Source organism: Kogia breviceps, chromosome 11 (assembly GCF_026419965.1).
Source record: "Kogia breviceps isolate mKogBre1 chromosome 11, mKogBre1 haplotype 1, whole genome shotgun sequence".
Taxonomy (NCBI): Eukaryota; Metazoa; Chordata; class Mammalia; order Artiodactyla; family Physeteridae; genus Kogia; species Kogia breviceps.
Genome location: NC_081320.1, coordinates 66,227,655 through 66,255,153, shown reverse-complemented (window position 1 = coordinate 66,255,153; position 27,499 = coordinate 66,227,655). Strand labels below are relative to the sequence as shown.

General features: G+C 40.4%; 1 protein-coding gene and 1 long non-coding RNA gene across 6 annotated transcripts in view; one reads left to right on the top strand and one right to left on the bottom strand.

Moving 5' to 3' along the window:
* The window catches only part of SRBD1 (S1 RNA binding domain 1), a 233,918-nt gene extending 231,324 nt beyond the window's left edge, over positions 1-2,594 (bottom strand). For all 4 annotated transcript variants that reach the window (XM_059078791.2, XM_067007652.1, XM_059078792.2 and 1 more), the window contains exon 1: positions 2,518-2,594. The gene's annotated coding sequence lies outside the window, so the exon portion shown is untranslated. The remainder of the gene's footprint in view (positions 1-2,517) is intronic.
* The window catches only part of LOC136792157 (uncharacterized), a 30,280-nt gene continuing 4,927 nt past the window's right edge, over positions 2,147-27,499 (top strand). Inside the window, exons 1-3 of one of the 2 annotated variants that reach the window (XR_010835549.1) lie at positions 2,702-2,767; positions 3,186-3,295; positions 4,454-4,650. This is a non-coding gene — a long non-coding RNA (uncharacterized lncRNA). Of the gene's footprint in view, positions 2,768-3,185; positions 3,296-4,453; positions 4,651-27,499 lie in introns of both variants that reach the window. The other variant, XR_010835548.1, reaches the window with a different exon arrangement.

Here is a 27,499-nt window from a genome sequence, read left to right as displayed (position 1 = left end):
AGGCAAATCAGTTTTAGAAAGAGTATATACAGAAGGTAAGGACTTAGAAATTCTTTCTTAAAAACTGTGTACCTATCTAGGTATACTCCCAAGGGTATGTATATACTCCCAGGGGTATCCATACTCCAGTTTTACCACCAATGTTCTGGGAACTGTTTGTCCATCTCCAATCCTCCCATGTTCTCTTATTTCCTATCATAGGATTTGTAGATTAACCAAAATTTAATCCATTTCCATGGTTTTAAATACTTGTATCACCTACTTACTAACAAACCTAATACCTCCATCACAAATCTTACCTCTGAGATTCAGATTTACATAATAAACTGACTGCCTATGAAACTATTTAGATGCTTCACAGTTATCTAAAGTTTAACATATCCACAATGGAACTCCTGACAACCTATTCCTTGTCCTAAAACCCATTTGGACCTCAATCTTTCCCACCTTTGTAAATGGCACCACCATCCACCTAAGATGAATGGTTTTTTGCCAAGTCAGAACGTTGGAAAAATTTTAACAGCTTCATTGAGCTATAACTGAAATACAATAAATTGTTCGTGTTTAAAGTGTACAGATTTGATAAGTTTTGACATATGTATACTTATCTCCACAATCAAGATACTGAACATAACCATCATCCTCTAAAGTTTCACTTGCTAAACCAAAACCTTGCAAATCTGTTATTTCTTTCATCTCCCACATCTAATCTGTATGTAAGTCACATAAATTCTGCCTCCAAAATGTATCTTAAATCTTGATGATCTCCAGTAAGGCTCCAGTCCCAAACGCTTCTCACCTGGACTACTGTAATAGCCTCTTAACTGGCCTCCCTGCTTCCACTCCTGCTCCTAAAACCCATCCTCCACAAATCCATTCAATCTAACATTTAGAAAATGCTTTAAAACCATTCAATGATTCCTATTCCATCCCCCACTTGAGTCAAATCATATTTTTTTACCATAGCCTTCTAGAACGCCTTAAAGAAGTGACCACTGCCTACCTTTCTAACCACATTTACCACTCCCTGTAGCTCCTCAGCCATAGTCACAACATTCTTTCAGTCCGTGTAACAAGCGTGATCATTCCCCACCCCAGGTTCCCTCTGCCGGGAGCACTATTCGCCCTGCTCATCAATAGGCTGGCTCCTTCTCAGCGCTTAGATCTCAGTATTTTAGGCCTAACATGCATTTCTCAGATAAAATATTATTATAGGACCCTATTTACTTCCTTTATACAGTACTATTAACATAATCTATAATTATCCTTGTTTATTGTCTGCATTCCCCACTTTTACTTCATGGCGGTAAGCAGCATAAAGTTTGAAGAAACCACATTTGTCTTTTTCACTTCTGTATCAAACGGAGCCTGGCACTTAATAGCTGCTATATAACTATTTTTAAATGAACATAAGAATATATGTATAAAAAGTCTCTACACAGAAATATACATTTTTTTCCCCAGCACTATTAGGCAACATCACACATGGCACTCATTGCTTTCTTGAAAAAGTGATGGTACAAGGGAACATCCCTAATGTTAGTGGCTTGAGATTTTCACTCCTCCAAGCTCTCTTATCTCTGTGGGTACGAAAGCCGACTCAGAATCAATAACTTGGAGGTTGCTATGATGTTACTGAAAGGAGGCACCAAGCCAGGGCAAGTGAAAAGCAGGGGAGGGGCTGGAAAGACCTGCACACACACAAATATTACATTAAAACTGTAAAAACAACAATTAGATAACTTAAAGGAAAACGGGGGGAACAATTTTTTAAGAGGCACCTAAAGAAGTTTCCCTGTGTACCAACAAAAGTCTTTGGAATGTCAGCACAGACCCCTAACTAAGTAATAAAAATAAAATACTAGAGCTGGAAAGAGCCTCAGAAGTCAGACAGTGCTGCTCTTTTCTTTTATGAATAAGAAGCCTGAGATCCAGTGAAGTGATACGGTTTACTCAGAGAAGTTCTATGTGGCATAAGGACCAGACGCAGAGAGCCAAACACAAAGCCTAGGCTCGTTTCCCATTGCACATACATTGTATTTATCACATGCTGGCGAATGGGAGGCTCGAGAAGAGGTGCCTGGAGTGTTCCCATTCGTTCCTTTCCTCAACAGTTATTCAGTACCTCCTAAGCGCCAGGCACACTGAGGATGCAGCTGATTCTGCCAGGGCCATGATCTGATAGTGAAAGGGGCGCTTCCTCCCCCATCTCCGATCATTTGAGGATTGAAAACAACCTAGGTCTGCCCGGGCTTTCCCACGTCTGCCCCTATGCGCTAAGAGCTTGTCTGAGAAGACGCGCCAGGTGACAAGCGGCAGGTAGGAGGGGTTTTCGAGGGTACGGTATGAGATACAGACTGCAGACAGTAAAATGTAATGAAACTTCTCACTTTAAAAAGGGATGTTATTTCCCAAATGAGCGCTCAGAACTTTCTTAATGGCCCCCAAAATAGCGGAGCCCGGGCGGCGGGCTCCCGCGAGCCCGCAAGAAGACCGCCAAGGAGGACGCTAGCTCACCTTCCCGCCCGGCGTGTCAGAAGGCCCGGGATTCTGTGTGCGACCACATCTTCCGGTTCCCGCCGGAAGTTTTTCAATCGCCGGAAGTCCCGCCTGGCTTTTCCCTGACTCGCCGCATAGGCGCGCAGCTCCTGGAGCGGGGTGGAGCCGAGCCAAGCGGAGGCAGAACTAGAGCGAGGATCCCGTGGGACCATCTCGTGGGCTGGGGGCGGAGCTCCATTTACCTACATCCGGCGGAGCGTGTGGTGAGGTACTTGCTGAGGTCGACGGCTTCCCTGTTTTTTTCTTTATCTTCTGTTAATCCGCTTTCCTTGTATTTTCTTCACTTTTAAGTTTAATCAAGAATGTTTCTGTTTATTGCATTATTTGTAATTTGCAAATGTGGAAAAAGGAAAAAAAGTCAAGCTTTATTCTTTCTAACGTCAATTTTAAATGTCAGTTATTAACTTCCCGAAGGGTGTTTCCTAAACCCTGAGATAAGGGTTTGCTCGAGGCTATGGAACTATCCCAGTTTTGCCTCTTCTGTTAAGCCCTCACGTAGCCCCTGAGGTTTATGAGAGAGTTTAGCCCTAGAGTCATTACTGTCTTACATTGGTGTCTCAGGCAGCTTGGGGGAGGCTGCCATCAAGATGTCGGAATAGGACAGGGGAGATCACCTCCTTTCACAGGTACATCAAAAATACATCTGCATCTGGAACAATTCGCACAGAATACCTGCTGAACGCTGGCAAAATAGCTCAAACACCCCAAATCACAAGAAAGATCTCCATATGACCAGGTAGGACAAAAGGAAAAAAAAAAAAGGAATCTCAGGCAGCTTGGTACATTGCCAAGCACACTGATTGGGAAACCCGGTTTTCTCAGGAACTTCCTCGTGCTCTGGGCAAATACTTTATGACTTTGGATTTATTTCCACGGCTTACCCCTCCATCTCACTCCTTACCTGATAAGGTACCCCGCACATATTGGGGTGAATATTCACTGAATTAATTTACTTGAGGCAAATGCAGGTCCCAGTTACCTAACCTTTTGGGGAAGAATGGAAAAATCTATTTCATTTTTAGATTCTTGGAAAGTGCTGTGTCTTAAATCCTGATAACCTAGTAACCTAGGTGAGCTATCCTCCATATTTCAGCAGTTCCATTTCCCTTACCATAAAACACAAAAATAGCTCCTACTTATTTTGATGAGGCCAAGTATCTCAACCCCACTTCCATATTCTAAGCCCCACTTTTTTTTCACTAACAGAATTTAAAAGCTATTATAAAGGGCTCCCCAACAATTCTTCTTTCACTTTCGCTTTAATATATTTTCTCAAAATAAGTTCTCATTACAAATGAAAAATGACTTGTTTTTTGGTGTTGTGTTTTTTACAAAGTACATTAAACTCTAAGCGCCAAAGAAATTAGATTGTAAAATTAGGGAAATAAGTCTGCTGTTAGTCTAGATTAGAATTTAGCAAATCAAAACCCCATGGATTCGTCTTAGAAGACTCTAAAGAGCAGCTTCCCATGCTACTGAATCATTTCCAGGAACTCTAAAGTGCTGCTGAAGAGCTGAGCAAGCTATTGAAATGACCGTTTGGGTGCTACAGATTCACCCACAGTGAACATAAATTTTATTGGCTAATTTTTGCAATGGGGAGGAAAACAGGACTCCTTAACCTTATTAAGGTCTCTTCGTCTATATCTAAGATCCTAGGTGATAAGGATCCATTTCTGAGATTGATTAGGGATTTGTTTTGTCTTTCTTAATTTGCAGCCTTATGTTGCATTTTGCAATGGTTCCAGTAGATCTGGAACTCTGCTGCAATCACAGTCTGCTCCACAATTTCTAGTTCTGAAAGAATTCTAGAGAACACATTATAGTTCGGGATATGGGGAAGTGAAACCAGGTCATAATAATCAACAACAACAATTTACAATTTATCATTCAGGCTCGGACGCGCAGGCTCAGCGGCCGTGGCTCACGGAGCCAGCTGCTCCGCGGCATGTGGAATCTTCCCGGATCGGGGCACGAACCCATGTCCCCTGCATTGGCTAGCGGACTCTCAACCACTGCGCCACCAGGGAAGCCCAGCCCTCATTCACCTACTTTTGATGTCGAATTGTGCTACATAGGTTTAAGGTACAGGTGGGTCAAGTTTCACCAATATTCTACAAAATCTTTTGACAAAATTCCTGTCCTGAAAGAATTTTCAAACAAGACTGGGGACTAGATACAGCTAAAAGAGACAGAGACCCAGACCAGACAGTCTAGATTCAAGGGCTAGGTTGTACATGGGAGTAGCCACATTACCAGTGAGAACAAGAGTAGGGCCTGGCCAGTGTAGTGTTGGACCTTGATTCCCATCTCCTCTACCAGGGAGAATTGTCTTTCAACTGGACAAAAAAAAAAAAGATTACTAAGCTAAAGTAAATAACCTAGTGAGGTTTTAGACACCAGACATCTGGGGAAAATAAAAGCTAGGGTAGTATCCTCCAGAATTAATGTAGGTGATGACCTACTCCAAAGGCAAGTAAGATTGTCCAGAACATATTTCCCTTGGAATTTTGCAAGAAGGCTATTCCCACTAAAAGATGTCAAAGGAAATTTGTAATCACTAAGTATAAACCAGACTCCACGGCAAAAACTGCCTTTTCTCTCTAGAACCTTGCCCAGTCTGTTGTTTACCTTTGGATCTTAAGTGCTGAATTCTAAGAAATTCATGGGTTTAGACTTACAGCCTGGAATAATCGGAACACCAGCCTGAGACTAATGCAGTAGAGTTTGGGAGTAATGAAAACATGTTTTGGATTTTCTTGGAGGTTATTTATTTTATTGCTCCAAAGCAAACAGCTCTTTGTATGCTATTCATTGGTATGTATTACTGTAATAATAATAGTAATAACACAGTCATTCCTCATCTACCACTTGCCAAGCGCTAAATTAATGTTTTTACATGTATTTGTGTATTTAACTCATATCAGCTCAGTGAGATATTGCTATTATCCTCTTTTTATGAAATGAGAAAGCCAAGATATAGATAAGCTAAATAACTCTTCCAAAGTCACATCAACTATTAAATTGCAGATCTGGGATTCAAACCCAGTGATCTGCCTTACTCCAAATCTAGAACTCTTAAAGGCATCCATATACTACCACCAACTTGAAGCAAGTTCTTTTCTTTCTCCATTATGGTGGCCAGTGTAAGACTCGAAATCCTTGAGATGCTCAAGAGCAATTGAATCTCTAAATGTACTAAATAAAGTACTATCTACCCACCTAAAACACAGCAAGGACATTTTCCCTATTGACTTCAAACTAATGTATGTTCCATGAGAACAAAAATTTTTAATATAGATGCAACTGTTTCACCCACTAAATTGTAAGATATTTGGATCTAAGTCCTGGAACTAAGTCTTAATCACTTTGGTCTCCCCTTCTCCAATTTCTCCTTCCACCCACACAGTGTCTGATAATACATTACAAATAATACGTACTTGATAAAATAGTAGACTAGCTCTTGGACCCAAGAATGTGCCTGGAATAAAGAAAAATCCTTCCTTGTACTAGAAAAGTAATCCAAAGCTCCTGCCACACAGAAGGGGATTACCATTTTAAAAATCAAGTGTACTTTTGGAAATTCAAACATTTTGTCACTTAAGAGTCAATCACTTAGCAAAGGCAAAAAAGTCTTTCAGATTAGAGGATGTACAAATTGAAACTGAGCCCTATCTCATAAATGTGTGTGTTACCTCTTGCCCATCCACTTTCCCACTATCAGAAGCTCTCATTCCTAAACACTAAAACTCATTGGCTTCAATGAGCTTCTCTCAATAACTCAGCCAGGAATATGGAGGATTTTCTGCAAAATCTAAGACATTGGGAAGCAGAGAGGGGACTTCCTCTGTTTCCCAAATGAGAAAGGGGTTTCTTGTCAAGTGAGGTGGACTAGGCTGGTAGATGAGTTCCCAAACTTAGACTTCCCTGTTGCTCTTTCATTCTGGCTAGGAACAGCAGCATAATTCCGGAGTGCTAGTCTAGTACTGAGGACAACGCTCTAACCCAGAGTGAGTTTGTCAGTCTTTCGTGTAAAAGAAAAAAGATTCAAGGGATTAAAATCTTGAGTTTTGAAAAATATTGAATGGATCTTGAGAAGGCATCAGTTAAGAGTGAGGAAATTAATTGTACAGATTTTTCAAGGAAATGGGATATTCATGCATCATTCAAAAGGATTATACACATTTAAATTTATCTTACGTGAAGTAAAATTGTGGGATTTACATATCGAGCTAGAATATAATTTTAATCTTTCGCTGAAAACTGAAATTTGCAGTGTTTTGTCCACTTAATCTTTTACAAATCCTCAAAGTATTTTTGTAATGAATGTAATTAAAAGCAATATTAAGGGGGAAAAAAGTCTGAATCATTGACAAACTACTATATCTATTGCATGGCCCACTGTTCCACTTATCATCTGCCTGGCGAATTCACTGGCTCAATCACTGGCACTCAATCAGTTGCACTCATGAGCAGACATATTGCAAAATTTTCTCCTGGTGAGTTTCTCATCCTCAAGTAAGTGTCCAGGGACCACTTCAAAGGCCTAAAACATCCATTGAATAGCCTGAGATCCAGGCATAGACACCCCAGAGAGCTCATTAGGATTCTAATGATGGCATGGCTGGTTGAGTTGCAGGGAAGGAATGAAAGGCAGTATAGTGGGACCAGATTTATTTTGTTCATCACCACAGGGAGCCATGTCTGAAGACTCTATACATCAGAAGTAGTAGTTTGTTTGCAGTACCTTGAGTCCAGTCTTCCAGCTTAATAAACTGGAACTACCTGCAAGGTGCTTGTTTGAAACACTCATCCAGAACCCTATAGTCAGAGTTTTAATACTAGGAGCTTCACACACTAGCTGGAATTCAAATTTAGAAAAGCATCATGTGTCAAATCAGTCTATGTCCAAGTTTGTGTGTACTTATGTTTTTAAGTCAAGTTTATTGAGTATAATTTACATAGAGTAAAACTCAACTTTTTTATTCTGACAAACACATACAGGCATGGAACACAACCACAATCAAAATATAAAACATTTCCATCACCTAAGGAAAAAAAAAATGCCCCTGTGTAGTCAACCTCCTCCCCTATGCCAGCCCCCTGGCAACCATTCATTGTTCTCTGTCCCAATAATTCCATCTTTTCCAGATTATCATGTAAACAAAATCACACACCATTGTAGCCATTTGAGTCTTTTTTTTCCCCACTTAGTAGAAGGCATTTTAGATGAATCCATGTTGTTGCATGTTTCAGTAGTTTGTTTCTTTCTATTGCCAGTTAGCATTCCATTGTGTGAATGTTTGTTTAGCCATTCTGCAACTGATGGACATTTAGGTGTTTTCTTTCCACTTTTTGGCTCTCCTTAACAATGCTGCTATGAAAACTCACAAGTTTTTGTGTGGACCTGTGTTTTCATTTCTCTTGCTAAATAAATACCTAGGAAAAGGATTGCTGAGTCACATGGTGAGTGTTTAGCTTTATAAGAAACTACTAAATTGTTTTCAAAAGTGGCTGTACCATTTTGCATTCCCACCAGCAATGCATGAGAGTTCCAAATGCTCTATATCCTCACAAGGACTTGATATTGTCAGGCTTGTCTATTTGTCTGTTTGTTTGTTTGATTTTTGCCATTTAATAGGTGTGTAGGAGTATCTGATTAGAATTTTAATTTGCATTTCCTTAATGACTGTTTAGTTATTTGCCACTCACGTATCCTCTTTGATGAAGTCTCTGTTCAAATATTTTGACTTTTTTTAGTTGGATTTTTTGATTGTTGAATTATGAGAGTTCTTCATATATTGTGGATACTAGTTCTTTATTAAGTATGACACTTGGCTTTAAGAGGTTTGAGTTATTACAGGCAGCTGCCATCATAATAGCACACAGAAAAATGATTCCTCCTCTGACTATGAAGAAAACTCTATCATAGCCAAATGTCCTTCAAGAGGCTAGCTAAAAGATAGTATCAAAACCACCAACCTTTTTACATGCATGACTTTCCTGAAACAACCATTACCACAGACAGAAAACATTCTTTGTAGAAAAATGGCCTAACTTCACAGTGAAGGATGATAAAAGTATGAGCTTAAAATACCCTAAGCATTTGTCACCCTAAAAGAATGCTTTAAAATTGAGAAAGTGGCATGCATAAGCTTTTAGCAAATAATGTGGAAAGTTAGCTAAACCATAATGTTCATACAGCAGAAGTGGGTATTTTGTTTAGACTGGATCATGACCCGAGTATAAGAAAATCCAAACAGTTTACCAAGAAACTCCTGTTGGATTCTGAAAGTTAGAGTTTAGCAGAAGTAGGTGCTGCATATATAAGGGCCTTTCATAACTTTCTGCTGTGAGCTTTTTTTAAAAAAATAAATTTATTTATTTTATTTTTGGCTGTGTTGTATCTTCATTGCTGTGCGCGTGCTTTCTCTAGTTGCGGCTAGCAGGGGTTACTGTTCATTGCAGTGCACAGGCTTCTTATTGCAGTGGCTTCTTTTGTTGTGGAGCACAGGCTCTAGGCACGTGGCCTTCAGTAGTTGTGGCTCGCAGGCTCAGTAGTTGTGGCTCTCGGGCTCTAGAGCGCAGGCTCCGTAGTTGTGGCACACAGGCTTAGTTGCTCTGCGGCATGTGGATCTTCCTGGACCAGGGCTTGAACCCGTGTCTCCTGCGTTGGCAGGCGGATTCTTAACAACTGTGCCACCAGGGAAGTCCCTGCCATGAGCTTTTGTTAGATAGGAGACCCAGATCTATAATTCCTATAACTTTCAGGCCTGTTTCTAGAAATCATTAGCTAGTACTTCTCAAAGAATAACCAGCAGAACTTCTTTTTTTTTTTTTTAGATGTTGGGGGTAGGAGTTATTTATTTATTTATTTATGTATTTTTGCTGTGTTGGGTCTTCGTTTCTGTGCAAGGGCTTTCTCTAGTTGTGGTAAGCGGGGGCCACTTTTCATCGCGGTGCGTGGACCTCTCACTGTCACAGCCTCTCTTGTTGAGGAGCACAGGCTCCAGACGCACAGGCTCAGTAGTTGTGGCTCACGGGCCTAGTTGCACTGCGGCATGTGGGATCCTCCCAGACCAGGGCTCGAACCCGTATCCCCTGCATTAGCAGGCAGATTCTCAACCAGTGCGCCACCAGGGAAGCCCAGAACTTCTTTTTAAATGCTAATTTCCAGCCCCTAGCACCCAAAATCCCAACTGAATGAGTTTACCATGGCATCTACATGTATATCAGTACACTGGATGATTCTGATGGGGTGTTTATACATTACTGGAAAAACTGGCCTAATTCTTACCATATACTTGATTTAGAAAACTTAGAGGACTGAACTGTAGCAGTACGGTTTCTACAGTGTTTTTTGGTGCTTAACCTTAAACGTCACCTTCCAAAAGGTAGACCAGATAGTTCCTGCTAGCCACACTGACTATTATGGTATAGTTTATTAACTGAAAATAACTTATACTTACAGATTGCTTAATATTTATAAGATATGGTAATTATATACTTTTTTGTTTTGTTTTTAGAATATTTTTTGAGGCAGATAGATGATATATATCCCCATTTTAAGATGATAAAACTGAAGCTTAGAGCATTCACCCAAATTCACCCAAAATTACAGAGCACTATTAAATAAATGTATCACAAACTAAAAAAGTAGTTTTATGCAAAATAGTTTTATACCTACTTCAACTAAACACTTATATATTATTTATCTATTGCTGCATAGCACATTACCCTGAAATATTTTTTTTCATGCTGTAAATATTTTAAATAACCTCCTGGTAAATAAACTGGATGAACTGGATTCCAGAGAGACTGAGTCTGGTCAAGTAAGAGTGCATATTCAAAGATATATTGAAAATAATGTCCCAGCTATTTCATAATATAGCAAAAACTTCCAGTTATAAGACAAATAAGTTCTAGGAATTTAATGTACAACATAATGACTGTAGGAAACAATATTATATTGTATATTTGAAAGTTACTAATAGAGTAGATCTTGAGTTCTCATCAGAAGGAAATGTTTTATGTCAGTTGCATGTTAAATAATCAGCCTTATTAGAAAGTAAATTTAGGGCTTCCCTGGTGGCGCAGTGGTTGAGAATCTGCCTGCCAATGCAGAGGACACCGGTTCGTGCCCCGGTCCGGGAAGATCCCACATGCCGTGGAGCAGCTGGGCCCATGAGCCATGGCCGCTGAGCCTGTGCTCCACAATGGGAAAGGCCACAACAGTGAGAGGCCCACGTACCACACACACACAAAAAGTAAATTTATGTAAAAGTAAGTCTGTCCTAATTCTAGGAAGTATTGTTTCTGTACCCCAAAACACAAATCACTGAAAATTGTTCATTTTACTGCTGGGCCTTTAAGCTTTCTTCACCTCAAACCGGCCTGTTGATGAGAGGGAACCATAAATGCCAACAAGAATTGATGGTAATCACCCTGGAACCTGTTGTTATCCACACCCAACCAGCACTGGTTGGATCCTGTCTATGTCAAACTTGAAAGCTCTGGCCCTGAAAATTCTGCCTCTATTCTGTATTGAACTTTTTGAGTTCTTTTTGGAATAGGCCTGAGATCTCAGCTTGGCCCTACTTGGTAACTATTCTTTACCATCCAGAATTGCTAGGATTGATTTTGCTTACTTGAGATTTAATACTACTTTTGTGTGTATAAAACATTCAGAGTGGTCTGGGAAGTGGCTACTTCCATTTCTAAATATCATCATCAACAGAAATGAATCAGCAATGCTGTTTTAGTGACACACATAACTGCCAGCATCTTAGAGTCATTCATTGCAGCTGCCTCCTGGTTTATTTAGCAAACACTGTGTATGAGCTATCATGGTAACCCAATGGTTGCCAAGTGCTTTGGTGCCAATTAAACTTTGTTTTTTTTTTTTTTTTTTTTTTTACTTTCCAAGACGTTTCTCTCCCCACCCTCCCTAGATACTGCTAGATGATTCTGCTGAAAGTCATGTCTTATAAAAGAAGAGTATCTGATATATTTATGCTTTGCCTTATGGAACAATTTCATCAGTAGAAATATGAAGGAAGCAATGAGGGGAACAGCTATAGTGAACTTAATTTTAACTAATAAAAATCTGGTTGATGATTTACAAGTAACAGAAAACTTGGGAGAAAGGGACAATGTCAGTTGGAGTTAGTGCCCAGCCAGGCACAATGCTGGACTTGGGTTGAGACTGGGGCATGTGATGACACAGCCATTACTAAGAACAATCACAAAACCGTGTACAAATCTGCACAGAGGTAGTGGTATCAGGAGGACTCATGTCCAGTTGCACTTTTTGAATTTGAATTATTGTTCAAATGTTTCATTTATTAACATAATCATGTGATTCAAAATGTGAAGGATACAAAAGGGAATGCAACAGAAATCATCACCTCTGCTCCCCAGTCACTTTGTTCCCCTCCCTTTAGTGATCATTTTTTACCAGTTTCTTGCAAATTCTCCTAGAGAAAATTCTTTGCATATGCAATCAAATGAAATAATATACTTTACCAAACCTAGAATCCCATTGATTGCAAGATGTGCCATTATTATGTTTATATATTATTAATATACATATACTATATATATTATATGGTGTGTTGTATTATATGGTATGTATTATACATATACTACAATTATAGTATGTTATACTACTACAAAAGAACATTTTTAAAAAGCACTGTCAATTGAACTATGATTTGCCGTCTATTATACAATGAATTCTAATTTCAGAGACATCCAAAGTGTGAAAATATGTGCATTTTAGAATCAATGAGGTATGACTTATATTCTTTTTTTCAAATTTTATACAAAAGATTGTAGCCTATGTTCATGATTCAGAATTATGCTTGCTTCACTCAGTAATACATCCTGGAGCTTATTTCATATCAGTACATAACGTATTTCCTCCTCCTTTTTTATGTGGGAGAACTGTGAAAAGAGGACTTTAATGAGTATGTTCTGTGACAGAAAGTGAAAAAGGAAGGAATAGGACACTCTTTGGAAAAGATAGTAATAAACTGCAGATGACTGAAAGAAAAAAGCATAATAACCCTTATTTTGCTTGTTTCTTCTCCAAGGATAAAGATATTCAAATTGGAAAGTGTAGGATAGATATCATGAAAAAAGGGCTCAGGTTTGCCATAAAAGAAAAAAAATAGTAAGATGATGTCTAGATAGTTTATAGGAGTTAAAGCCTCTGAACCCAAACAAATACAAACCACAGCACTAAAACACACAGACATGACAAAATCATTTGGGGGAATTTTTGTGAAATAATGAAGGAAAGAAGAGGTGACTGAAGATGTGGTAAAAGATTTGTACAAAAGTGAAAATTATAGGAAATACAGACTAGCAAATTTTCCCATTCATAGGTTTTAAAATACATTATTAAAAATATGGTTTATTAGCACTTAAAAAGTAAAAATGTCATGCTTATTTTTTAAAATTGAAAAAAAAAGAGGTGATTAAAAGGAACCAGAATAGGTTTGCTAGAAATGTTATGCCATGGCTAGGTTGTGGCTATGGTGAGGGGGAAGGAACTGAAGAGAAGCTGCTTTGCCAGCAAACTACACGACTGCCCTGCCAACAGTCAGGGAACATTCCCTTCACTTGTGCTCTGAGTGACTCACTACAAAGAACAACAAGGTAAAAAATGGAACTGGATTCAAATCATGTCTCAGATGCTACCTAGTAACCTTGGAAAAGTCACACATTTTGTTTTTCCTTATCTAAAATAAGGAGACTTCATTTATTGATTCCTAAATTCCTTTCTGTAAATTACATTTTAACTATAATCTGGTCATAACTATATTACATATAACTATATATTATCACTCTAATGTAGAAAATTTGAAAGATCAAGAGTTTTTTGATGTAAGCAAAATGCCTGATGTCTTTCATGATATCTTTGTGGAAGTGATGAAGAAATATGGATTAGGTTCCCATGTAGTTCCAATCAGGCTGACATTTCTATACAACAGGTTGATCAATAAATCAAATAAAAACATAAGACTGGGAAAACCAGAGTTCAAAATCACCTCAAATTACTGAAAATGTGCCTGAAATCAATAAAAGGAAATTTAATAAAGTTGATCTTGAACACCTCTACTTTGATTGTAAAAAAAAAAAAAGTCATTTATGATGAGGAGAAATTAGAACCCTCATACGTTGCTGGTGGAAATGTAAAAATTGGTGCAGACGCTGTGGGAAACACTTTGGTGGCTCCTCAAAAGGTTAAACATAGAGCTGCCATATGACCCAGCAATTCCACCCCTAGATATACACCCATGAGAAATGAAAACGTGTTCATACAAAAACTTGTACATGAACGTTCATAGCAGCATTTGTAAGAGCAGAAAAGGGAAACAACCCAACTGTCTATCAATTGATGATTGGGTGGATAAAATGTAGTACGTCCACACAATGGAATATTATTCAGCCACTAAAAGGAATGAAGTTCTGATACATGCTACAATATGGATGAACCTTAAAAACATTATCCTCAGTGAAAGAAAACAAACACAGAAGGCCACATATTATGTGATTCCATTTATATGAAATGTCCAGACTAGGCAAATCCATAGAGACAAAAAGTAGATTAGTGATTGGCAGGGGGTGTGGTGGGGGTCATTGGGGAATGCCTGCTAATAGGTATGAGGTTTCTTTGGAGGATAATGAAAGTGTTCTGGAATTAGATTGTGGTGATAGCTATGCAATCTTGTGAATAAACTACATAACCATTGAATTGTACATTTGAAAATGGTAAATTTTATGGCATGTGAGTTATATCTTAATATAAAATTAATTAAAAAGTTATTTACAGAAAATCAGTATGAGCGACCAGACTTCATAGTTTAATAAGTGAAAACAAAACAGTAACTCTGAGTTGGCTGTGAGCTCTTAATTGAATCAGCAGACTGAAATGGCTGCTTAAGAAAGTACGCCATCTTGAGTTTTGTTAACACTTACTGAGAACATATTGAGAATTAGGCCAAGCATTTCCAGGATCATCAGAACAACTCTGTAAGTGGCTGTTATTATCTTCATTTTACAGAAAAGGAATCTGAGGTTAAGTGACTTGCCCAAGGTCACCCAACTAGGAAGGGGAAGGCCAAGCTTTGAGCCCAGTTTTTTTGACTTTGGGAACTATGTACCTGACCACTGCACCATACTTGTGTTAAGAAAAGATTAAAGTCCAGATGAAGGAAGGTGATAGCCTGACAGCCAACTACACTAATCATACTTCATCTTGGCCATCATGGTCAGTTCTGAAAACCACACTGATGGTTTTAGATTATGTCCGCAAGCTCTTTGATGCTGCCCCCTTCAAAAGGTGAAGCCAAACTTCCCTCCTTGAGTGTAGGCTGTGCTTTGTAACTGGCTCCTATAGAATAAGAAGGAAGTAATAGTGTGTAATTCTGATATTAGGACATAAAACATGTTATGGCTCCCCTCTTGCTCTCTCTTTTGGATCACTACCTCTGGAGGAAGCAAACTGCCATATTTCGAGGATGCTCAAGCAGCGTTATGGAGAGTTCCACACGGCGAGGAACTAAGGCCTCCAGGAACTCAGACCTCCTGCTAAAAACCAGCAATGACTTGCCAAGCATGCGAATGGGCCTTCTTAAAAGCAGATCCTCCTTTTCCAGTCAAGCCTGCAAATGACTGACTCTTGACTGGGACCTCATGGGAGACCCAGAGCCAGAACCACCCACCTAAGCTATTTGTGGATTCCTGACTCTTTCTTTTTGGAATGATGAAAGTGTTCTGGAATTACATTGTAGTGATGGTTGCACAACCTTGGGAATATACTAAAAATCACCGAGTTGTACACTCAGAAATGATATAAAATAATATACAGTTAAAGCGTCAACTAAGTTTTAGGGTAATTAGTTTCATGGCAATAGATGACTAATACATAACTTTAAGGGACACTGAAAAACCTAAGTGTGTCCCAAGAAGGACAACCAGGAGGTCCCTAGGGTTTTAAGCCCTGTCATGTGTGGAATGTACTTGAGGTGTTTTTGTCTGGACTAGGAGTCTGAGGAGGACCTAGCTTCTGTGTGCAAAAATCTTCCAGCAGGGTGACATCAGCATCCAAGCTGAATAAGATGTCCCTTGTCATGTCCCACCCCTCAACAGCAACAATTTGGCATCCATCCATGGACAAAAGTGCCTGTGGGAGCTGTGGAATCCAGTGTCATGCCAAGGGGCCTGGGAGTAATCTTGCCCACCTGTGCATCAAGTAATAAGCATACAGAACTCAAAGCCATGAACAGGCTCCGCCCTTCCTGACCATGGACTGAGAGCCCCTGGGAAACATTGTCTTAGACAATCACCCATGGATGAGAGAGGCTTTGTGGAAGTCCAGATTTCCTGCGGAGGTGTTCCAGCACACCGCTGGAGCAAAGAAAATGCAAGTTTGGACACGTTGGAGAGGTTAGTAAAGACTGGAGGAGGTGACTGCTCCTTCAAATGCCAAGACAGTGATGCAAAACTTCACGGAACATGAAAAATCAAGGAAACATGACACCACCAAAGGACCACGATAATTTTCTAGTAACTGACTCCAATGACATGGAGATCTACAATTTACCCAACAAAGAATTCAAAATAGCTGTTTTAAGGAAACTCAACAAAATTAAGAGCTGTTTTTCTGAAAAGATAAAGAAAATTGACAAACCTATGTCTAGACTAAGAAAAAAAGAATATTCAAATAAAATCAGAAATAAAAGAGGAAATATTATAACTGATACCATAGAAACAGAAAGACTCATAAGAGACTACTATGAATAATTATACACCGACAAATTGGACAATCTAGAAGAAATGAATAAATTTCTAGAAACATACAACCTACCAAGACTGAATCATGAGAAAATAGAAAATCTGAGCAAACCAATAATGAGTAAGGAAATTGAATCAGTAATCAAAAACGCCCCAACAAAGAAAAACCAAGGACCAGATGGTATCCCTAGTGAATTCTACCTAACATTTAAAGAAGAATTAACACCAATCTTTGTCAAACTCTTCCAAAAAACTGAAGAGGTAGGAACACTTCCAAACTCATTTTACGAGGCCACTCTGATACCAAAGCCAGGTAAGGACACTACAAGGAAAGAAAACTATAGGCCAGTATCCCTGATGTATATAGGTGTAAAAATTCTCAATAAAATATTAAACCAAATTCAATAACACATTAAAAGGATCATACACCACGACCAAGTGAGATTTATCCCTGGGATTTAAGAATGGTTCAACATATGCAAATCAATAAATGTGATACAACACATTAAGATAATGAAAGATAAAAATTATATGATCATCTCAGTAGATGCTGAAAAAGCGTTTGACAAAATACAACCTCCTTTCATGATTAAAAACTCTCAATAAATTGGGTATAGAAGGAATGTACTTCGACATAATAAAGGCCATATGTGACAACCACACAGCTGACGTTATACTCAAAGGTAAAAGGTTGAAAGCTTTTCCTCTAAGATTAGGAAGTTTGAGGAGGAGGAAGCGGAACCCTATGGGATACAGAGATCTGAGAAAATCTCCCAACCTTTTTTTTTTTTTTTAAACTTTCTTTCCCATTCCAGCCCCAGGCAAGCCCCAGACATAAAACTACAGTCCTGTGATGGATGAATGACATCTGGGCAGTAATGGCAGTGGCTACCAATAGGCACCTAAAACCTAGAGGGAGGGGATTGCTTATCTCTAACAATTGGAATGTGATCCTAAAAATATAGGGAGAATCCCCATTGCTTTTTTTCTCTATATATTCTCCTGCCGTTTGGCCCCAGAGGTAGACTCACCTGCAGGAAGTAAATGGCAGAACAGGGAAATTAAAACTTTGGATTTCTAATCAGAAGACCAGGAAAGGGGAGCCTTGGAAACTAGACAAGAGGCAGCTCAGGAAAGGGATTCTATAAAGTATGTATCAATTTTGGGGCTCACACCTGAGCTGCACATGCATGGCTGTGATCCTAAATTCATACCAAAGACTTAACTGAACTGTAGAGAAGATCACGCAGACACATCTCAGACTGGTCACTGGATGGCACTGATGTGCAACAGATCTGAATAGCACAGCAAAGTCTTTGAAAGTTGAACAGACATTGAAATCATAGCTCATAGAAGGCAAATTAGACCCTGCAGCCTGAACTTAACAGGCTTGTTGCCTGTTAAAACAAACAGACAAACAAAAAGTTGATATTCTCCATGTGATTTAAATGAGACACAGAATTCTTATAATATGATATTTTAAATGTCAATTTAAACATTTAGGATCCAATCCAAAAGTACTCAACTTATGAAGAACCAGGAACAGCTCAATAACTAACAAAGGAAAAAACAATCAACAGACACAAATTTCTAGATAATACAGATGTTGAAATTATCAGACTTTAAAGGAACTGTTATAACCATGCTCCAGTAAGTAACTGTGAATACTCTTGAAACAAATGGAACGATAAAAAGTCTCAGAAGAAAAATGGAAGCATTGAAAAATAACCAAATGGAGTTTTTAGAACTGAAAAATGCAATTAGCAAAATTTTTAAATCACTTCAGAGGATCAGTAGCAGAGTGGAAATGACAAAAGAGTCAGTGAACTTGGAGATTGATTAATAGAAATTATCTAGTCTTGAAAACAATAAAAGAGGATATCAATGTAAATAAGAAGGTCTTTTGAACTAAATGAAAATGAAAATATACACGTCAATTTATGGGATACAGCTAAAATAATGCTTAGAGGGAAATTTTTAGCACTAAATGCTTAAATTAGAAAACGAGAATAGAAAGCAAACTACAGACTGATATCCTTCATGAATATAGAAGTGAAAATCCTTAACAAAATGTTAACAAATGAAATTTAGCAATATATAAAAAAAATACACGATGACTAAGACAAGGTTGATTCAGCATTTAAAAATCAATCTATGTAGTACACTACATTAACAGACTAAAGAAAAAAATATCATATTAATTGATGCAGAAAAAGCATTTGACAAATTCCCATCCATTCATGACAAAAAAAAAAAGTCTCATAAAACTAGGAATATAAGGACACATCCTTAACCTAATAAAGTGTATCTACAAAAACCGACCTCTTCCTCAAGATCAGGAAAAAGGCAAGGATGTCCATTCATGTGATCCCTATTCAGCATTGTACTGGAAGTCTTGGTCAGTGCAATAAGGCGAGAAAAAAAAGAAAGGAAGAAATAAAAGTGTCCCTACTTGTAACTGATATGACTGCTTACATAGGAAGGTCCAAGGAATTTACAAAAAAAGTTTCTAAAACTAATAATTGAGTATAGCAAGGTTGTAGAATACAAAGTCAACATACAAAAATCAATAGTATTTCTATATACTAGCAATGAACAACTGAAAACTGAATTTTCTAAAATACCATTTATAATAGGCCCCCCAAAATGACACCTAGGTATAAATCTAAGAAAACATGTGTAAGATCTACATGCTAAAAACCATAAAAACTACAAAACACTGATGAAAGAGATCAAAGAAGCCCTAAATAAATAAAGAAAAATACAATGTTCATAAATTAGAACACTCAAGTAGTTAAGTGTTAATTCTCCCCCAACTAAAGTTGCCAAATTTAGGAAAAAACATTACAGGCTGCCAAGTTAAATTTGAATTTCAGATAAATAATGAATAATTTTTTGTATAATTATGTCCCATGCAATATTTGGAATGCTATGATGTTAAATATTAATTTATTGTTATCTTAAATTCAAATTTAACTGAATGTCCTACATATTAATGGCAATTCTACAAGGCCCAATTGATTTTATAGGTTTAATGGAATAACAATCAAAATCTCAGCAGGATTTTTGGTAGATAGAGGCAAGCCGATTGTAAAATATATGTGGAAAGGCAAAGAACCTAAAATAACCAAAATAATTTCAAAAAAGATAAACAAGAGTTCGAGTACTCACATTACTCAATTTCAAAACCTATCCTAAAGCTAAATAATCCAGACAGTGTGGTACTGGTGAAAGTTTAGACACATAGATCAATGGAACAAAATAAGATTCTAGAAATAGATCCTCACAAACATGATCAATTCATTTTTTAAGACAGATTATTTTATTAGGATAAAATCCACATTACATAAAATTCACCATTTTAATCATTTTAAAGTGTACAATTCACTATTGGGATGAAGACCAAACCAGTGGTTGGCAGAGGTTAGACATGAGGGGCAGAATTTCACCGACGTTAAAATAAGGGAATTTGGGAGAATGGGTGACGGAACTGTTCTGTATTGATTAGGGTGGTGGTTTTATGAATCTATACATGTGTTAAAACTCATAGAACTGTACACACACATACGTACACATCCAAGTACACTTCACTCTTCGTAAATAAAAAGGGGATACATATATTGAAGACATTGTGCTCAAATGTTTAAAATGCTAAGGATGGATGCACCATCAAAAAAAGTTTGGGATTGGTGCGGGCCCCTTATTTTACAGTTGGGGAAACTGAGGCCAGAAGGCAAATGTAACATAAGCCCCAAAGAATTACAAAGCAGCCACAGGGGTGGATTTTTTCCTTGGGAAATATCTCTGATGCCTGTTTCTTACCACAGGCTCAGCCAGGTTTAATTGGGCTTCTGTTTTTCTTCAGGCAGTTTCTAAATTCAGAGTTTTCTGTGAGAGACAGAATCATGGTTATGTGTACAAGTTAAAACAAAATCAGTATGAATGAAAGACATATATATCCTATTTTGGCGAGTATGCAGTCAGCATGAGCCCGGTTCCTGATAGGCAGACCTATGGGGAGATGTTTGCAGGATGCCTGAGGTTGCAAAACAAACAGACAAACAAACAGGTGGTGGATTCTGGGCTACTTGTGTCTTAACCCAGGCTCTGCTACCTACTAGCAGACCCTGGGTACATCGCTTAGTTTTTCTCCATTTTACTTGCTTCACCTGTAAAATGCACCCTAATTTTATGTACTACTAAGAGATTAAAAAAAAATTTCACCAGCCATTATAATATGACATATTACCATGGATTATAAAATGTTAAAATGTGATTTTATTTATTTATTTATTTATTTATTTATAGGGTGCGCTGCGCTGCTTGTGGGATCTTAGTTCCCCAACCAGGGGCTGAACCCAGCCCTGGCAGTGAAAGTGCCTAGTCCTAACCACTGGGATGCCAGGGAATTCCCTAAAATGTGATTTTAAAAAATGTCTTAGAATTGGAGAAATATGGTAATACCTATTTCACTGGGCTGTTTAAATGATTAAAAGAGTTGTTATGCATGTAATGCATAACATAATGCATGGCACACAGCTCTCAACCAGTAGTTGTTAACTGTCATTATTATTAATGTTGCTACTATTGTTACTATGACTCCTATTACTACTTTAAGAAGTGAAGAGTAGGAGACTAGTGTTGCAGTAAATGGTAAACTGCCCCTCCCACTCCACCCTGCCTTCTGTCCCCCCTACCCTCTTTGCTGTTGAATTTTCAAGCACTGGCACAAGCAAACACAGAATGTGGGATGAAACCAGAGGAAAACGTGAGAAACATTTAACCACTTCTCCATTCTTGTTAGAGAGAAACCACAATGACACACTCCGGGCTGTATTGGCAAGGTCAGTTCTTGCATTGGCTTGTGCCCTGGTTCCCATGAGACGAGGGAGTCAGAGTGGGAACTTGAACAAATGGAGCAGTGTTTGTGCCAATCCTGCACTGAGGGACAGGGGACCAGAGGCCGTGTCCAGGGTGGCAGGAGCATGGACCTTGCCTGCATTTCTGGGTCTGCCACCTGCCCACCCCGGAACCTTAGTTAGGCAGGTGGCTTCACGCCATTTCAGTCTGTTTCTTCTCTGAGAGACAGAGATAAATAATTACTACTTTACAGCCACTGAGGGTTCCAGTTGGGTTAAATGGCTGGAAAACTCAACCGCAGCTGCAAATGGAAGCTGGTTAGCCACATGACTTGTTTTCTTATTATTTATATTTTTATTCAAGTTCCTTGAATGTTTCCTGAAGTCCTCTATCTTAACGTAGGAAGGAGCAGTGTAGAAGGGGTACCCCACACCTGGTCTCAGGGCCATTCTTAGTGGGGTGCTGGGCCCAGGGCAAATCCCTTTGTGTGCCTGGACCCTTCACACCAAACCCCCACTATCCAGAAGCCATGGTTAAAAGGCTATGGGGAGAGTGGGCTGTCAATACTAGAGATAAAAAGTATTTTTTTAAAATGTGCCTTAGGGAGTGAGTATATAAAGGCATTTCCTAAGACCTACTCAGTGTCAGGCACTGTACCCATCTGTAGCACAATGCTCATTGTTAAACTATAAGGCGGTTGTTACAACACCTTGTTACATTTGAATCAACCAGGGCCCACTGAGAGGCAGGTAATTTGCCCCAGATCCCAGAACTAAGTCCCTGAGCTTCCAAGCTGGACTCCACACTGCACTGTGCTAAAGGGACAGGCCAGCCTGTCCAGGTTGCCCAGGTGACAGTGCTGAGGGCTCTTAATGAGAACCCCTGGTCTGCTAAACACTAGCCAAGGATCCTTTCTTCCTTTCATTTTTTTCATTTAACAAACGTTTGTTGAGAGCCTAGCCTGTCTATTGAGACCTAGGAGTACCCCAGGGAATCTGACATACAGTCCCTGAATCAGGGAGTTTGTAGAGCAATGGGAAATACCACAGGAAGACCCGGGTTGCATGTGGCCTGAAGCTTAAACATTTGAAAAGCCCCCTTTAGGAAAAAGAATACAAAATTAGGAATATAAAATTAGGAAGAGGGCCTTGGAAGGAGCAAGGGAGGGGCCCTGAAATTTAAACCGTATTAGCTTTGCTGTAACTCTGCCTTTGGTGAAAACCAGCAAGTAGACCAGCGCTAACAACAACGTGTATTCAGGACTGATGGGGGAGCATTTCTCTGGGAAGAAGTGCTGTCTAAGCTGAGACCCACAGGATAGGGCAGGGAGCCCTGGCAGAGGGAATAACTGGGTGCAGGACTGAGGTCAGGAAAAGGAGCTGGCGTGATTTTCAGGGAGTGAAGAGGGAAATGTCCTTTCTCGTTCCTTCACTAGACCTCAGGCCTCAGCGACCCTCCCACAGCGCAGGGCCCTGAGGGGGCCACAGCCTCGAGGTTAACAGGATGCCATCCCGGGCAGGGCTTCCATCTTTCCCACAAGCTCCCTGGGGAATCTCAGGTCCCAGAAGAGGGCTCCCATGCTTGGTTCCTGCACCCCACCAACAAAGGCCTGCCTCTGCTGGGCCTGGCTTGACTCTCCTGGTTAGCTTGTTCGCATTTGCAAGAATAAAACAATCCAGCAAACTTCCTTTGTTAGAAGTTAAGGACAGAAGTGCAACAGGTTCAGAGAAAGAAAAGATAGGGGAGGGGAAGGGAAAAAAGCAGACAAAAACTGACTTTTATAAGAAAATCCTTCAGTGAGATAAGAATTTGAGAGATAGCTATCCTCACCCAGAGGGGGGTGCAGGTAGTGCCCCCCAACCCTCCACCACCACCCCATCCCAGGAAAAGCAATCAGCAGGGTGCCCAGCAGGTCTAAGTTCCTCAGGGGGCAAAGGGTGTGTTTAACACCTTCCCTGCTGGACCAGGATGCAAACGTGCCCCAGCCAGCACTCCTGCGTTAACACCTTCACCGCCCAGGCCAGTTAGGCAGCTGAGGGTGGGTAGAATGGCCTGCACATCTGAGCCGATGTCTCCATGCAACCCACCAGCTGGAGCAGCAGCCTTTGCCTTGCAGAGCAATGAGGCGTCCTTGGAGACTCAGTTTCCAGGGAAATGGGAGAAGAGCCACCCACCAGTGACTTGATAATACTCAGATAAAGGGGGTAAGGTTGGTCTTGTGGGAGGCCCCATCTAGGGAGCCAGGTTCTGGGCCCTGATCCTGTGTCCACTTGAGTCCCTTCCATTCTCTGAGTTCCAGTTACTCTCATCTGTAAAATGGGGATGATAATATTTGCTTTGAACTTATGGTTGAGAAGTGAGTAGTAAAGGAGGGATAGACGTAAAATCTTCCTTAGAAGTTCAAAGTACAGAATAGTATTATTATACATCTGATGCTTGCGCCTGGTGACTCACTTTCACCCCACACTGCACTGCAGCATCTCCCAGGTCACCTGGAGGGAGGACCTTGACCAAGTTCACTTGTGGGTTGAGAATTTCCCCCCCACCAAGAAACAACAGGTGTCTCCCACCACACCACAACTTTCACCAAAGATAAGGGCAACTTGGCATGTTAATGGGCAGGGACAGGCCGGGGCTGGAAGATGCTGTCCTCTCTAGACACTGTAGCCCAGCACACTGCTTTCTCCTGTTTCTTGACCTTTATCTTGACTCGCACCTGCACCTGTATCTCTCTTCACAACTGTAGGGTCTTTGTAGCTCTTTTTAAAACATAAGATAGGGAAAGAATGAGGATAATGAAAAATGGATCAAATTTGTACTATAGGTTAACCCAAACGGATCATCCTAATCTCCAGCCAAGGGGAAAGGACCAAGTGGGAAACAGCTCTTTGCTCACCAAAAGCTATGCTCCCCTCACCCTCCTGGCACTTGACCAGACTGTTTCCCTTGCAGTTATATGTGGCCATGTGACTAAGTCCTAGCCAATGGGATGTGAGCAACCTGGCCCATAAATACCTTTCTGGCTCCATGATCCTTCATGATCTTTTCTCTTTCTGGATGGGTCCACTGGCTACAATCCCCAGACTATGGAAGCCTGAGAGGAATGGGGCCACCCCTCTGACCTATTCAGCCTCTCAATACCGTTAGGTGAGAAAACATAAACGTCTCTTGTGTTTGAGCTTTTATATGTTAGAGGCTGTATCTCCGTTAGAGCAGTTAGCCTACCCTAATTCAGAGCAATATAGCCCACAAGTCCTGCCATCTCCAGGAAGCCCGTGCTGATCTCTTCCTTCTTTGCACCATCTATACCTCTTGTCAAATGCTACCTTATGTTGCTTTCTGATCATTTCACAGGAACGTAAGCTAAAATTTAAACTAGGGACTCATGTCTTCCTTTTTTATTTTATGCCATGCCTAGCAAAGAGATGCTTAATAGTTTTGGATTAAATCTTTTCTTCTTCTGTGCATTTAGTAGGAAGTTCCTCCACCAGGAATGCCATTTCTCTTTCTCTCTGATATTCTACCCCATGTCCACGCCCACTTTCCATCTCTCTTTCTCCACGGGGGCTTCGCTTACCACTCTAGGCTGTAGTGATCTTTCCTTCCTTCAAAGTGCGGCACCTGTGGTCAATTACCTGACATTTTTATCGAGAAAACGTTTGCATTATTGTCTTAGCATTCTGCAGTGTAATTAATGATGCATTTAAGAGATGGGCAGAGGAAGAGAAGAACAAAAGAAACTGGAAAAAGGAGAAGCCAAGGAGGCAGGGAGAACATTTTGGAGAGCTCAGATGTCAATGTAAACTGGGGGAAGAGAGCATTTTAAGGACAGAGGGGAAACAGCATCCCATGCTGCCAAGAGAGTGGTCAAGTGAGGTATTCACTCCAAAACTGGGCTTAGCAGGGTGGAGGTGACTCGTCCCCTCCATGAGAGAGGGCTCAGTGAGGCTCATAGCATGGGCTGAGGAGGGAGTGGATTGTAAGAAAATAGAGAACGTGAGACTAGGTAATGCTTAACTTTAGGGAGGGGGGAGAAGAGGTGTGAGAGGTAATTGGAGAGAGATGTGTGGTGACAAAAATATTTTTTAGGATGGGTGAGACTTACTGATGGGAAAGAATGGCGGAGAGGGAGAGGTTGAAGGTGAGGAGTGAGGGGTGATCAGCAGCAGAGTCCCTGAAACGGAGGGGTGGGTAATGGATCCAGGGTATAGGTGGGGGCCTCAGCTGGAGGGACTGCTTCCATGACAACCGGTGGGATGGAGAAATGACACTCATCCTTTCTTCCTTCCTAGGTGGTTTTCGGGTTAAGTGGCAAAGTCAAGCCAGCCCCCAGCTGATGGCTTCTGTGTTTTTTCATAAAAGGAAACCAAGTTATCTGCTGGAATGAGGGGAGCAACCTCTGAGGTGACCCCAGTCTTCTGCCACTCCCAGTGCTTCCCATGCTGAATGTGAGCTCTCCAGCAGGGTTCCTTGGCCATTTCTCACAACCCTCACCTCAGCTTTGGGAACTGACCAGCCGTCTTAAATCAAGAAAAAAGCAGGGTTGGTCTCTGTGGCCCACAGGGAGGCCCTTTGAGTTCTAGCTCCTCAAAAAACCTGGACCGCAACTCTTTCATTTCTGTTTTTCCTGGACCCAGCATGGATTTAACTGGCAAACGGATGGCTTATTGCTCTAATGCAATGATAGGAACATAATTCTTCACTTTGAGAAGCCTAGTTGTTGAAAAAAAGAAAAAAAAAAAACATTATTCACAGTATTTTCATACCACAGGTGCTCGCTGACTGCATCTGTCCCCTGCTCCCGATGGGCATGTGGGTAAAGCCAATGGTCCCGTGCCAGGTGGTCTGCCCCTTGACCTCAGCTTTTAAAGAAATCCTAGAGCTCCCAGCGTTTGGAGCCCCAGTCCGCGGACACAAGAGTAAGCAGAGGCGGTCAGAGCGCCGGAAAAACCGGGCTGGGCGCGCTCGCGTCCGCCAGAGGGCACTGTCGGCTCGCGGAGTCCGGCGCGCTCGCCGCAGGCCCCGAGGTGCCCTCGCGACGCCGCCCAGCAGCCCCACTGACTTATCACTACAGCCCCTGGTTGCCTTGGAGAGGAGCGAGCCAACCATCGCCAAGGCGCTCCTCTGGGCAAGGACGGGGGAGGCTAACAAGATTCGTGACACTCTTCTTATTTTAGAGGGCCATCCTTGTGACGAATATTTATAGAGCGCAAACTTGTACCTACCATGTCCAAGGTACTGGGGAGCAGATATGGAGATGAGTCATATTTCAGAGAAGGGGCAGAGTTAAGACAGGTACCAAATAAGACACTTATAGCTGACTGGGCAATAAGAAGTGAGGAGGAGGTGGTAGGGGAGTTCAGGGAGGACGATACATAGCTTCAGCTGGGGGAATAAGGACCGGGCGTATGGAAGATTTGGGCTTTAAAGGAGAGAAGGAATTGTCACCCTGCATCACATGTTGGTTGTAACAAAACCCTTGAATTTAACCTGTTCTGGTTTTACATTTGTTATAACTACATGATCCTTATTGGTAACGAGAAGCAATATTCCCTGCCCTGGAGCCCCAGCTCCTTGATCCTGAAAAGTAAATTAGAAGTAGAAATGGATTAATCAAATGTCTAGAACTTGTTAGAGATCTCTAACCTGATCTGAACAGTTGGATCAGTCATTCTGCTAATTGATAAAATATCCACAGGGAGCCTCGGGAAACAGCTGCTACACTTGGTGCAGGTATCATAAAACCATCTGCTGAAAATGCACCTGATTGGTGTTAGGAGAGAAGAGGTAAAAATAGAGAAGTTGAGGAACAATAAAGTCCTTTTGTTTTCAGGAAGACCTCTATCAATACCATAGTCCCCCGAGAATTATTGTAAGTCTGTAGTATTATATTTCACCCAGGCCAGTTAAACTTGAAACCAATACATTAAAACAAACCTGAACCTTAGATTTACAGAAATTTTGTTTCCGAGGTATTAAAATGGAATTGGAGTTATTATCATTACATAGCATTGCATTGGTTCCAGCATGACAATGTAGAAAAAAAGTGAACTTAGACTAGTAAGTGCAAGCATTGGTTTTGACCTCTAAATAGTGTTTTGGTTATTATGATTATTATTTTTTTAATTTTCTTGTGTGGCAAGTCAGTTAACCTCTCTAGAACTGAGTTTCCTCATTTAATAGAGGAATGTAATAAGGATTAAGGATATAGGCCAGAGTGAAACAAACAAGTTTTAGTTCTATTGAGTCCAAATGCCTTCTTAGTGCTGATTTGGTT